The 13,802-nt window shown below is 38.0% G+C and overlaps 1 pseudogene; it reads right to left on the bottom strand.

The window, feature by feature from the left end:
* Positions 1-12,399: 12,399 nt before the first annotated feature.
* LOC138169235 (large ribosomal subunit protein eL36-like) lies at positions 12,400-13,573 on the bottom strand (annotated as a pseudogene).
* Between the last annotated feature and the right edge of the window lie 229 nt (positions 13,574-13,802).

Consider the following 13,802-nt stretch of genomic DNA (forward strand, 5'->3'; position numbering starts at 1 on the left):
AGTTATCACTGGTCCCTTGTCCCCAGTACCTTCTCACTATTCCCTCCCTCTGCTCGTTGTGTATACCACAAAGAGTATCAGCCAACCCATTCATCTCAAGGGAAGCCCCAGCCCCAGAGACTTGTCCAGAATTCACTAAGGACCATGTCCTTACCCTTGCAGGAAGATGCAATCAAAACCTAGGTAAAGGTTACTGCTTTGTAAGCTCAAGCTGATCAACCCCCTACACTTAATTTTCCAATGACAGTCATGGAAAGATTGAAACTGTCCTACCCATCATACAGAACAGAAACATGCATCAGCTGCCAACAGGACACCTGAACATGTCCTCAGTCTTGGATATTTTCCCTTCAGGTGACAGCATCAGTAAATAAATAGGCCAAGCATCACGTCTTTGGATCACATACTTACCCAGCATTTTCACTAGTTTTTATGCCATTCACTAACAGTGATTTCTTTTTGAACTCTTATTCCCAGGCTTAGCACACACACACACACACACACACACACACACACACACACACAAGTGATTCCCTTTCAAATGTGAAGTTACCCAGGTTCCCACTTCTATTTTCTTGCCAGTAAATTCAATCACAGATTGCTGGTGGGAAGTACACCTAGCAATCCAGTAAATGGAAAATTCTTTGTTTTCTCTAGCGAGGAAAATTTTAAATTTGTGTCAATAACAGTTAAGAAAAAGATGACAAAACAAAGCCAAAGGGAAGTGAGCAAATTAGGGGTCTGGAAACTGGCCCTGGAACTTTTAGTTTTACTGTAGAGTCAGCAATTTAAATCAAGCCAAAATAAACAGTGACCAAAAGATTATCATATAGTAGCCATATATTTTGATTACAAGAGATAGCTTACTACCAACAAATCTTTATGGAGTAATTATAAGAAACATAAATAACTGGCATTTACATAGCACTTTAAAGTTTTCAAAGCCCTTCACAAATATCTCATTTTATCCTCACAATAGCCCAGGGAGGTGAGTACTATTATGGCCCCCATTTTGTACATGAGGAAACTAAGGCAATAAGAGGTTAAGTGACTTACCCAAGGTCACACAGCTAGTAAGCATTGGAGGTTAGATTTGAACTCAGTTCTTGACTTCAGGTTTAGCTCAATCCACTGGAAAGGCTCTTGTAGCCTCTAGGGGCCATCCCATGGAACATGCTCACAATAGCCCTTTGTGGTTTGAGTGGACCAAATGGTAGTAGAGACCCATTTCTGAAGAGGTGTGAACATGGCATTTTAATTTGATGTGGTAAACTCTGAGGGGTCCCTTGGTCTTTTCTCACTCCATAACAGGGCCTGAAGTACAAGTTGCTTTATCAGTTTAAAAAAAAGGGGTCCATTTTCTTGACTGTTCCTTGTTTTAGATTTTTTTCATGTTGTTGTAGACTCCATGTGGGGATGGGGGTGGGGATGTTCATTTTTGTTTCTGTTGTTCTAATTGTGCTAATTAGACCCAAAGTCAGACTGTTGTTCTTCCCCTTGCTATCCTGTGTTGATTTGTGCTGAGTTTGGAGTCTGTTTTTCTTCTACTTAATTAAAGGCCAAGGTTGACATAAGTCACAGCTTATGTGAGGGTTCTGTTCACCCTGACAAGGGTTTAGCTGGAGATTGGCAGTTCAGAACTTGGGGATTTTTACATGGCAGATGAAACTCTATAGGTGATAATCCTGGCACAAAGACCACCCAGAAGCAGGGGCCTAGACAGGAGGACTTGTTACCCTGTCCCCAAGCCCTCATGAAAAAGAAAAAATTTAGGCTAACCCCAGAGCCCAGGAGTTTTAATATTTCCACTGTCTTTTCCCCAGAATCAAAGGTGTCCTGATTGTCTCCCCACTCCCAGTGGACTCTGTAAGAGGTTCCAACAGGCTAATTTGTGACTAGTTTGAAAAATCAGTGGGGGGGACTGATTTCTTCTCTGTGTCTTTGTTTCTTCATTTAGAATGGGAAGTCTAGATTTGGGACTGTCAAATTCACTGCCATGACTAGATCCAGATTGGAATGTAATTGGGAAATGTTTAACAAAATAAATAAAAATACAATATAGATCATGTTAATTTGTGATTTTCTGTGTCAATATGTAGCCTGCAGGGATGTGTTTCCATTTGAGTTTGATTGTACTGGTCTAGATCATTTAAGGTCAACCTCCCACTTTACCCTTAGTCATAGGCACCCTGTCTTCCTCCTTGCTAAGTCTAGAGAAGAAATAATCTGTGCCTCAGGACTTATTACTCAACACTTGCAATTGATCACTTTTCTTTCTCATGAGATAGTCATCTGCTACCAGTAATCAATAAATTAATCAATAATCAATAAATGACAAGTTTCTAATATGTGCCAGGTACTATGCTAAGTTCTTGGGGACAGTCTCCACCCTCAACGAGCTCATAACAAATATATATAGCAAGCTATATACAAAATAAATTGTTGTTTGTCTTTTGTTCTCGAAGAAGACCATGCCATCAGGAAGGCGATGCCATGACTTTCTAGTGAATTAGATTTAAGGGAAGGAGGGCTGTGCAAAGCCACCATCCTGATTTTCTCCTCCAGAGACATCTGGGTCCAATGGCAAGATATAGATCAAGAAGACTGGAGATGACCCTGGATGTAGATATTACCTTTCTATAACAAACCAGGTCCCAGGACTTCACTGACTTTCTTTGACATGTCTTTCTACTATTGTTAATGAATAAATAATAAATAAATCTAATGCCAACAGAAGGAAGGCATTAGATTTAACAAGGATTGGGGAATTGGGATTGAGGAAGATGGGATTTTAGTTGGTATATATTATAGATGAGGAAACTGGGGCAGCCAGCAGTTAAGAATCTTGTCCCTGGTTACAAACCTACTAAATGTCAGAAGCAGGATTTCAATTCAGATCTTCCTGACTCTTGACTGAGTGCTTTATCCTCTGTGGCACCTACTAGGTACTTTGTTAAACATTGGGGACACAAAAAGAAAAAAAGGCAAAAGACAAAATCCATGTTCTTAAGGAACTCACAGTTTAAAGAGGAAGAACTCCCCCATGAGACTTTATCACAGGCTCATATGTAAGATAATGATCATGGAGAAGAAGTTAGCCTCAGGGATAGGTACCAGCATGCTGCCCTACACTATCCACACACAGGACGTATTATAGACAGCTAGGCGGTCCCATGGAGAGAATGCCAGACCTGGAGTTAGGAAGATTGCCCTCAATTAAGGATCATTCTGGGGCTCATAATCACCAATGTAACTTCAGGTAAAAATGCAATTTAGGTAAAAAATGGCAATGTGAAAATTCCCAGAGGAGTCCAGCTTTTCCATAAAAGCGCCAATAAAGTTCTGAAAGTACAAGAAAAGAAATGAGAATAAAGAAAACCAAAGAGAACATAGAATAAAGAAAACCAAAGAGAATGCAAGAAAACATATAATCAACAAAAGACCTTTGAAGAAAGGATTCAAGCTGAAAGGAGATTAAATAATTTCCTACACAAGAATTGGTGGGGGTCAGAGGATATAAGAGGCAGCTCTTAAAGAAAGAAACTCAAACTATCAAAGACTACATGGGGGAAAAAAAACCTCCTCCAAGTCACTAAAATTAAAATCCTACCTCAAAATCTTAAGATTAGCAAAGAGGATAAAAAGGGAAAAGGACAATTCTTGGAGAGACTTGTAGGAGGAAAGGCACCCTGTTGGTGGGACTTTGAATTGGTCCAACCATTCTGGAAAGCAATTTGGAACTCTATGTACAAAGTCACGAAACTGTGACCCAGAAATACCCCTACTAGGTCCAAAGAGATTAGACAAGAGGGAAAAGACTCATGTGCTCAAAAATATTTGTTGCAGCACCTTTTGCTGCATTAAAAAAGCAGTAAACATTTAATAAATGTTTGTTGATTGATTCATTCATTTCTTGAAAAGAAGTTAATATTATTTAGAGAATAGCTGAACAAATTATGGTATATGGATGTAATGGAAAAATGTACTATTTTATAAGAAATGACAAAAATGATAGATTTGGGGAAACTTGAGACTACTTTCCTGAATCGATGTGGTCTATATTGAGCAGAATCAGGAGAATAATTTACAAAAATGCTGCAACATTTCAAAAGGAAAACAACTTTGTAATATTTAAGAGTCCTGACCAATGCCTCCAATGACTCCAAAAGAATCATACTTTCCAATCCTGGTAGAAAGGTGAAGGATTTTAACTGTAGGATGTTGCATGTTTTCAGACCCGACCAGTACAACACAAATCTCTTAGGGCTTAACTGTACTTAGTTGCTGTAAGAGAGGGCTTTTATTTGGGTATGACAGGGGAGTGGGCGGATGGTTATAATGATCCAAAAAGAGGAAGAAAAGAACATTCAGTGAATCATTTTAAAAGCATGCAGAAGAGAGCAGAATGAAATCCAGCAAGGGACACAGAATCAAGGGAGTGCTAGTATCCCTGTTAAATTTAATATAAAAAAAACTAAAAAAAAAAACCAAGCTTTTTCTCTTTCTCTCTCTCTCTCTCTCTCTCTATATCTCTCTCTCTTTATATATTTATGTCTTTTGTATATGGAAAGGTTTATTTTTATTCATGAATGTTAAGTTCATAATAAAAACCTTTCATTTATTTATTTATTTATTTTTCTAAAGCAATTGGGGTTAAGTAGCTTGCCCAAGGTTACATGGCCAGTTTTTTGGTGTGGGTGTTAAGTATCATAATAAAAACCTTTTAGAAAAGAAAGTCAACTTATATTCTAAAAAAGAATTGCAAATTTTTTTCTTCCCCTCTGTTACACATGGTGACATCATCAAACATGGAAGCATCTTGCTTTCTGATTCCCCTACTACATGGGTGGCAATGGCTTTTTTCCCCCATGGGCTACATAGCTGGGACTGGTCTTTAAAGCTATCAGACTGAAACAGTGACTTTCTCTTTCTGTTCATCCAAAGTATTTGTGCCATGAAATGACTGAGTAGGAGGGAAGGTTCCCTCTTTCCTTTTAGGTTCCATGGTCCCAAGAAACGAATTTGGGGGTTTGTTTTAGTCTGTTTCAGTCTAGGCTCAGGCGGTGGGATTCTCAGGGCCAGAATTGAGCCATGGAGATTTTGGAGGCAGGAATCCAGGCCAGATGTAACAATCATCCCCAGCAGGGGAGTCCTGAGAAGACAGGATACCTGGGAGTCAGAACTTGTGACTGTGCTATATAGAGATTGAGCTAAGCTATGCATGTTATCTCCTTACCCTCCCCTGAGAATGAGGTTATGCAGGGATAGGGAAGAAGAAAGTTTTCTCTTGCTATACCTTTGAAATAAATATTCCTTTGTAAAAGCTAACCTGACTATTAAATGGCTAAGTGTAACTAAGTTACAAGGGAGTCCCTAAGATTGATGAAGGCTAGAAGTCAGTGGCACCTCCAAACCCTCTTAAGGGTCCTGGAATACCCTGGGTAAAGAAGTGGTCAAAGTCAGACTAATAATTATCATTATCCCCAAAGTGAGTGGGCTACCTTAGCGAGTCAGGGGTTCCTGCTTTCTATAGGTCTTGGAAAAAAATGGAGATTGACCTCTTGGTTGAAGATGTATGAACAGGTTAGAATACATTTTACTTAATAGCAGGGAAGGATGAGAGGGAGGTGTCTCCCAAATGGGGATCACACATACGGTTATAATAAGCAACAAATGGATCTGATCATCCTCAGGAGTTGGGTTCAAGACTTGGACTTCTACAGCCCAGAGAGTGATGCCTCAGTGGGATCTCCTGCAGGAAGTCGGTCCATAGCAGTCATGTAACACTGACCAGGAAAAGTCCCTCCTGACACTGTATGACTATGAGTAAATCACAGGTTCTTCATCTGTGATAAATGATACAATGGATAGAACAATATGCCTGGAATCAGGAAGAACTGAGTTCAAATCCAGCCTCAGATATTTCTTAGCTGTGTGACCCTGAATAAGTCACTTAACTTCTCCACTGTAAAATGGGGATAATAATAGCACCTAATTCCCAGGCTTGGTGTGAGGATCCAGTGAGATAATATTTGTAAATAACTTTTCACAGTGCCTGGTACCAAGTAGGTTCTTGACAAATGCTCATTTTTGTGTTTTTTAAAATTTTTTCTTCCCCTGTCTCGAGTCCGATTCATAAAATGAATATTTTTACTATTTTTTCTACCTTTATACCATAAAATGGGCACAATAATTATTATATTACCTACCTCTCACAGCTAAGGTGTGAAAAGTGTTATGTATCTATAAATTACTATTAAATGACAGTTACTTGGTCTTCATTTCTTTTTTCCTTTTTTCTGTAGGGGGAGGGCTGGGCAATTGGGGTTAAGTGACTTGCCCAAGGTCACACAGCTAGTAAGTGTAGTGTCTGAGGCTGGATTTGAACTCAGATCCTCCTGACTCCAGGGCCGTTGCTCTATTCATTGTGCCACCAATCTGCCCATGGTCTTAATTTCTTACCCACTGAACTCTAAGTAATCAAAGATTAGAGGGAAGGGGGAGGTCCCATATACAAAAATAATATTGGATCAAGCCATTAAAACTCGTCTTTTTTTTTTTGTGACCATGCTTATTTTCTGGTGAACTAAATTTGAATGTTAGGAAAAATATTAGAAAAAATATGGTAGCATGTTGCCATTTCAAAAGTCCATAGTGGCCCTTTCGGAACAAGGTTTATTTCCTTTAAACAAATGTTTACAAACAAACAAACACTAAACAACTCTAGTTTAGGGGTAGTCATTTAATCTCTCTGGGACTCAGTTCCTTAATCTGTTAACTGAAAGGAATGTTGGAGCTATATTATCAAAGTAAAAACACAAATCCTCTCTTTCTATTAACCACAGGCAAACTATAAAATTGGAAAATAATATGGCTTCTATTCTATTAATGCTATGATTTGGATTTGTTTAACTCATGGGGGGGTAATAACCTTTGAAATGGTGATTATTTTGGTGTTTGTTGGAAAGTACCGTCTCAGAACAAGAGGGTTTTTTTTAAATGAAACTATTCATCTCTTTAAATATATATGTATATATGTGTATCTTGTTTTTATGTACTCAGTTTAGCATACTAGCATATTGTGACAAATCCAGTGCAATTAAATCATCATATTAAGACAGAAAGCTATCTTAAAGATATCTACTTTGTATATATCTTGTGTATTTAGAGATACACATATATAGACATACACATGTACTTACAAATATACACACATACATGTATAAACAAGCAGTTGTGTAAATATAGATATATGTATATTGTGTATTTATAGTCATTGGTGTGTTATCTACGCCCATTAGAAAGTAAATTCTTTAAGGGAAGAGATTGCTTTTGCTTTTCTTTGCAACCTGTAGTCTTGACAGAGTGCCTTGCCATAGGAAACATTTAATAAATGACTATTCATTGACTGTTGTCTGTGTTGCCCGTTTGACTTCTATGCATTTTCTTTTTTTTCCTTTTTTTTTTAAAGCAATCGGGGTTAAGTAACTTGCTCAAGATTACATGGCCAGTTATTTCAGGGTGTGGTGCTGAGTGTCTGAGCCTGGATTTGATCCCCAGGTCATCCCGACACTGGGGCCAGTGCTCTTCCTCGCTGAGCCACCTGGCTGCCCCTATGCATTTTCTTTAAAAGCTTCATTGACTCTTTTATTTCTTCCTTTTTTGGGGGAGTGTATGGCAACTCTATCATTAATTCCCCTTTCCCTATATTTTTATATGGTTGTTGAAAGCTTGCTTTTCTTGTTTTGAGCTAGAATCTACCTGTTTATATCATTTGACAGTTTATCTGTTGGAGAATGGCTCTTGATCTTATACATTTTGAACAAGTTCTCCACATGTTACACATTAGACTTTTATTGTCATTTGTCTTTCATTCTCAAAAAGAACCATGACATGAAGGTGATGATATGCCATGACTTGAAAATTAATTGGATTTAAGTGAGGCAGTGCTGTGCAAAGTCATCAGTCTCACTTTCTCCTCAGAACCATCTGGGTCCAGTGGCCAGATATAGAACAGGACAACTAGAGATAACCTCGGATGCAGTAGGAGACCTTGACCTTTTTTTTTATCACGTCTTTATTAGTGAAACTTAAAATAAACACTTTCCCCAGTTAAGCTTTAACAGATATTAATATCATTTTTGTATCATCAGAGTAATTTAGTGTTATCTTTTTTTTCTATTTTTGCAAGTTCATGTAATATTTGTTTATTATCTTTTGGATACTTGATAGAATTTACCTTGAAAACCCATCTGGGCACATCCTTTATTTAGGATTTCATATATCACTTGTTCAGGGTCTTTTTCTGACACTGGGTTATTTAAATCTCTACTTCTTGCTCTTTTAATCGGAATTTTTGGAAAATAGTCTTTTTATTTTTATTTAACCCAACAATGTTGTTGCATCATGCTAGGGCCAAATTGTTCCTAATAATTTCCTTTAATTCCTTGTAGTTTGCTGTGAAATACACTTTTTGATATTTGACATTGATAATTTTTTTTATCAGACTAACTAAAGATTTATCTATGTTATTAGGTTTTATAAATAATTTTCATTTTATTAGCATCTGGAACATATTGTATACTTAATATATATTGACTTTACTTATCAAATCAATGGTTTTTAAATTTCAGTTTTGTTAATCTATCATTTGCTTCTCAGGATTTTTATTTTTGTGTTTAATTGTGGTTTAATTTTTTTCTTTTTTAATTGGTTTTTTGTTATATACCTAATATCTCTTCTTTCTTACTTTTGATGAAAAACTTGGGGCTTTTTTTGAGGGGGAGGGGAGGGCAATTGGGGTTAAGTGACCAAGGTCACATGGCTAGTTTTGTGTGTGTGTGTGTGTGTGTGTGTGTGTGTGTGTCAAGTGTCTGGGGCCAGATCCGAACCCATGTCCTCCTGACTCCAGGGCTGGTGCTCTACTCACTTTACCACCTAGCTGCCCCCAGAAAAACTTGTTTAGCAATATAAATTTCCTCTGAGGATTGCCTTAACTGTATTGTAACAATTTTGATATGTTGTCTCATTGTCATTTTCTTTTTGTTGGGTGGCGGCAAGAGAAGCAATCAGGGTTAAGTGACTTGCCCAGGGTCACACAGCTATCATTGTCATTTTCTTTACTGGAATTGTCTTGTTTCCACTTAGCACCCACCCAGAAACACCTGGCTGTGTAACCTTGAGCAAGTTACTTAACCCCAATTGCTTAGGGGCGGCCAGATGGCTCAGTGAGTAAGAGCATGGCCCCAGTGTTGGGATGGCCTGGGGATCGAATCTGGGCTCAGATACTTAGCACCACACCCAGAAATAACTAGCCATGTAACCTTCAGCAAGTTACTTAACCCCAATTGCTTTAAAAAAAAAAAAGAAATTGTCTTGTTTCTATGATTTTTTGAACTATAAAATGTTTAGGATTAAGTTATCTAGTCTCTAAATGTGAACCTTTTTTCAAAGTCCCTTTATTGATTATAATTGTTACTGTGGTCAGCAGAGTATATACTCAATATTTTGTCAGTCCAAATTTGTTTATGGGGTTTTTATTCCTGAGTACATAGAAAACATTTAAAGGTGTTACACACAGCTGAAAAATATACACAATCACTTCTATTTCTATTCAGTTAGTTACTAGAAATATATCTAACTTTTCTAAAGTTATATTCGGGTCCTTAATTTATTCCTTGTTTATTTTATTTTATTTATTAGCTATGTGTAGGTCTGAAAGGGGTACATTGAACTCCCCAACAATAACATTTTGATATGTATTTCTTCCTGTAATTTAATTAACTTTAATTAATTTTTAATTAATTTCCCTTAACTACTTAGATGCCATACCATTTGGGAGTATATATTAAGAATTGATATTATTTCCTTGTCTATGATGCTTTTAGGCATTATATATTTCCCCTATTTATCTTTTTAACCATGTCTGTTTTCACTGTTGCCTTGAATTCATGATTGCTACCCTTGCTTTTCTTAGTTCATTTTAAGCATGTTTAATTCTGTTTGAACTCCTCATTTTAACCCTATGTGGATCTTTGTGTTTCAGTTGTGTTTCTTATAAATGACATATTGTTGGATTCTGCTTTCTTATTCATTTGGTTGTTGTCTTCTTTTTTATGGGAAGAGCAGAGGACAACTAAAAGTAGCACCAGTACTAGTGAAGTAGTTGGACCAAAGCTGAAAGGAAATTCCATTGCAGATGCGTCTATTGATGAAAATCCAATCCTCTAAAGATTAATATTGCATAGGAGTCTGGAATAGAAGATCTATGAGGCAAGGTAAGTTGAATTTGGTCAAACAGGAGATGGAAAGATTAAACACTGCCATCTTGGGGATCAGTGAACTTAAATGGACAGGAATGAGTGAATTTAATTCAGGTGATCATTGCATATACTACTGTGGGCAAGAATCCCTTACAAGAAATGGAGCATCTCCCATAGTCAATGAAAAGGTGAGAAAAACAGTATTGGGATATAATCTCAGAAATGACAGAATGATATGTTTGAGTCCAAGACCATTCAATATCATAGTAATACAATTCTATGCTCCAACCATTGATGCAAAAGAGGCCAAAGTTGATCAACACACACACACACACACACACACACACACAGAGACATTACATAAGAGATTGGAATGCCAAAGTAGGAAATCAAAAAGATAATTGGACTAACAGGTAAATTTGGCCTTGGAATAGAAAATGAAGCAGGGAAGAAAGTAATAGAGTTTGTCGAGATAACTTGCTGGTCATAGCAAACCCTCTTTTTCAACAAACCAAAATACAACTCTATACATGGAAGATATCACCAGATGGTCAATATCAAAATCAGATTGATTATATACTTTGCAGCCAAAGGTGGAGAAGTTCCATATGTGGTCAGTTAAACAAGACTGGAGCCAACTATGGTTCAGATAATGAGCTTCTTATTGCAAAATTCAGACTTTTATTGAGGAAAGTAAGGAAAACTATCAGACCATAAAGGTATGACCTAAATAACATGCCTTATGAATATGAAGTTGAAGTGATGAATAGAATATAAGGAATTAAATCTGATAGATAGAATGCCTGAAGAACTATGGACAGAAATTCAGAATATCGTACTGGAGGCAGCAACAAGAAACATTCCAAAGAAAAAAGAAGAGCAAGAAAGCAAAATGGTGTCTGATGAGACTTTGCAAATAGCTGAAGAAAGAAGGAAAAGGAAAGGAAAAAGGGAAAGATATATCCGACTGAATGCAGAATTCCAGAGAATGGCAAGGAAAGTTAAGGTTTTCTTAAATGAGCAATGCAAAGGAATAGAAGAAAACAATAAAATGGGAAAGATAAGAGATCTCCTCGAGAAAAGCAAGGGAAAGTTTCATGCAAAAATGGACATGATAAAAGATGAAAATGGTAGAGATTTAACAGAAGCAAAAAAGATTAAGAAGAGGTGTCGAGAATACACAGAACTATACAAGAAAGATCATTGATGACCATGATCATGATCAAAGATCATTGATGACCATGCGGTTGTCATGATGACATCATTGATGACCATGCGGTTACTGCTCTAGAGCCAGACATCCTGAATGACAAAGTCAAGTAGGCCTTAGGAAGCCTTGCTAACAGTAAAGCTAATGAAGGTGACAAAATTCCAATTGAACTATTTAAAATCCTAAAAAGATGATATATTTAAAGGAAATACTTCAATATACCAGCACATTTGAAACAGTAGCCACTGACTTGGAAAACATCAGTTTATTTCCCAATCCTAAAGAAGAACAATGCCAAAGAATGCTCACATTACTGAACAATGGCACTCATTTCACACACCAGCCCAGTTATAGTCCAACTCTCACAGTCATACATCGTTACTATAAAAGACCATTTTTGTCAAATATGAATGTTTATCTTGAAGAGGACGGTAAGTTCAGAACTCTGAACCACACATTGACTTTGTCACTTCTATATCCTGTCTTCTTCTTACAATGATGTAGTCTATTAAGTGCCAATGTTTGCTTCAAGGATGCATCCATGAAATTTTATTGCACTTAGGTAAATGGAAGACAGAGTTGGTTATGAGAAGGTTATGAGATGCACAAGTCTTCAGCAGTAGATGACTATTGCTATTACTATTTCCACCTCCATTTCTCCCAAGAACTCCCTGCCATGTCTGATAGTCTGTGCCTACTCCAGAGTTAAAGTTGCCCACAGTTACAGGCTTGTCCTCTTTCAGTACATTGAAGATGAGGGTTCCCAGGTCTTCATAAAATTTTTCTTTGACCTTATCAGGATTCATCTTGGTGGAAGCATACACACTGATGATGGCACATGATGCTTTCCTGCAAATGGTAATTGCATTGTCATGAGCCTGTCATTCACTCTTCTAGGGAGGCATACATACTTGTTGACTAGATTAGTTTTTTTTATTTTTTTTTATTTGTCAAATCTTTATTGGGTAAGTGGGGAAGGTTGGTAGAGCCCAGTTTAGTCCTTCTTGGCAGCAGCCTTCCTCATGGCAGCTAAGACATTGCTGAGCTCCTCTCTCTTCCTCTTGGCTCGGATGTGAGTTCCCACCCTGTTTTTGATGAACTTAAGGGCTCGCTTATCCTTGGAGACTTTTAACAATTCCATGGCTCACCTTTCATAAGGGGCAAATCCACACACCTCCCGGATCATATCTCTCACAAACTTTGTGTGTTTGGTCAAGCACCCACGGCGGTGGCAGTGTCATGGCTTTGAAACATTTTTCGTAACTTTCTGGCTTTTGTTGAGGCCCATGGCCATGGGGTACCGGATAGCTATGGCTGCGGCATGTAGCCCCAATGGCAGCCACAGCAGAAGGCTAGATTAGTTTTTATTGCAAAACCTATGCTGGATTCATAGCACTCCTTTTCACTGAGGACCTTCCAGAAAAATGTGTATCCACCTCTAACCTCAGTAAGCTGTCCTTCATTTGCCAGCCCCATCTCACTCAGGGCTGCTATTTGGATGTGATACTTGCTGAATTCTCTTGTAACAAGAACTGTTTGTCTCTCAGGGTTACTGGATTTCTTATTGTCCATAAGCATGAGCACATTTCATGTACAGGTGAGTAAAATAATCTTTGCAAAAGTTTTTTCACCTTTTTGTGGGTGTATTTTCAACCTCAGTAAGCAGGCCAGAGTTGGGTGAATGGGGCACCTCTTCTAGCCTCTTCCTCACAAAAGAGGCTGCCAAATCTCATTGCTGCTTTGGTCCAATGAAAAGAAGATCCTATGGCCTGGGTTGCCTGTGTGCAGGGTTGTGACTACAGTTCCCAGTGTATCCACACCTGCTGCTTCATCACTTGCCTTTTGCCACAGGACTTTGAGGCAGGTAAAAATGGCAAAATAGGATGGGTGATGTCTTTTGATTCACTCATAAATTAGATTTAAGTGAGGCAGAGTTACATGAAGTTGTCAGCCTCATTCTCTTCCAGAGTCATTAGAGTCCAGTGGCAGGACAGAATGAAGACAACTGGCGATGGCTTGGGATGCAATGGATGACCTTGGCATCTTTGATGTCTTAACCAAACTCTAAGTGTTCCACAGTACCTGCTTCAGCCTCCTTCATGGCCATTAGAACAAATTACTCTCATCTGCCCATTCCACTGGGGGAAATCTTCATACATAGACACCCCCCAACTCACTAAAGGACTTTAGTTTAAAGGTTTAGCCCATCTGCTGAAATGGCTTTTACTGGTGTGTGGTTGCTGTTCATGCTACAGCTTCTTGGAGCCACAGGTGAGAGTTGGATGAATCAAGTGGACACCAAAGGTGGAAAGTAGTCTTGACAAAGGCTT

The sequence above is a fragment of the Petaurus breviceps genome, unplaced genomic scaffold (assembly GCF_028583685.1).
Source record: "Petaurus breviceps papuanus isolate PSGF00001 unplaced genomic scaffold, PetGlider_PUasm1.0 126, whole genome shotgun sequence".
NCBI classification, from domain to species: domain Eukaryota; kingdom Metazoa; phylum Chordata; class Mammalia; order Diprotodontia; family Petauridae; genus Petaurus; species Petaurus breviceps.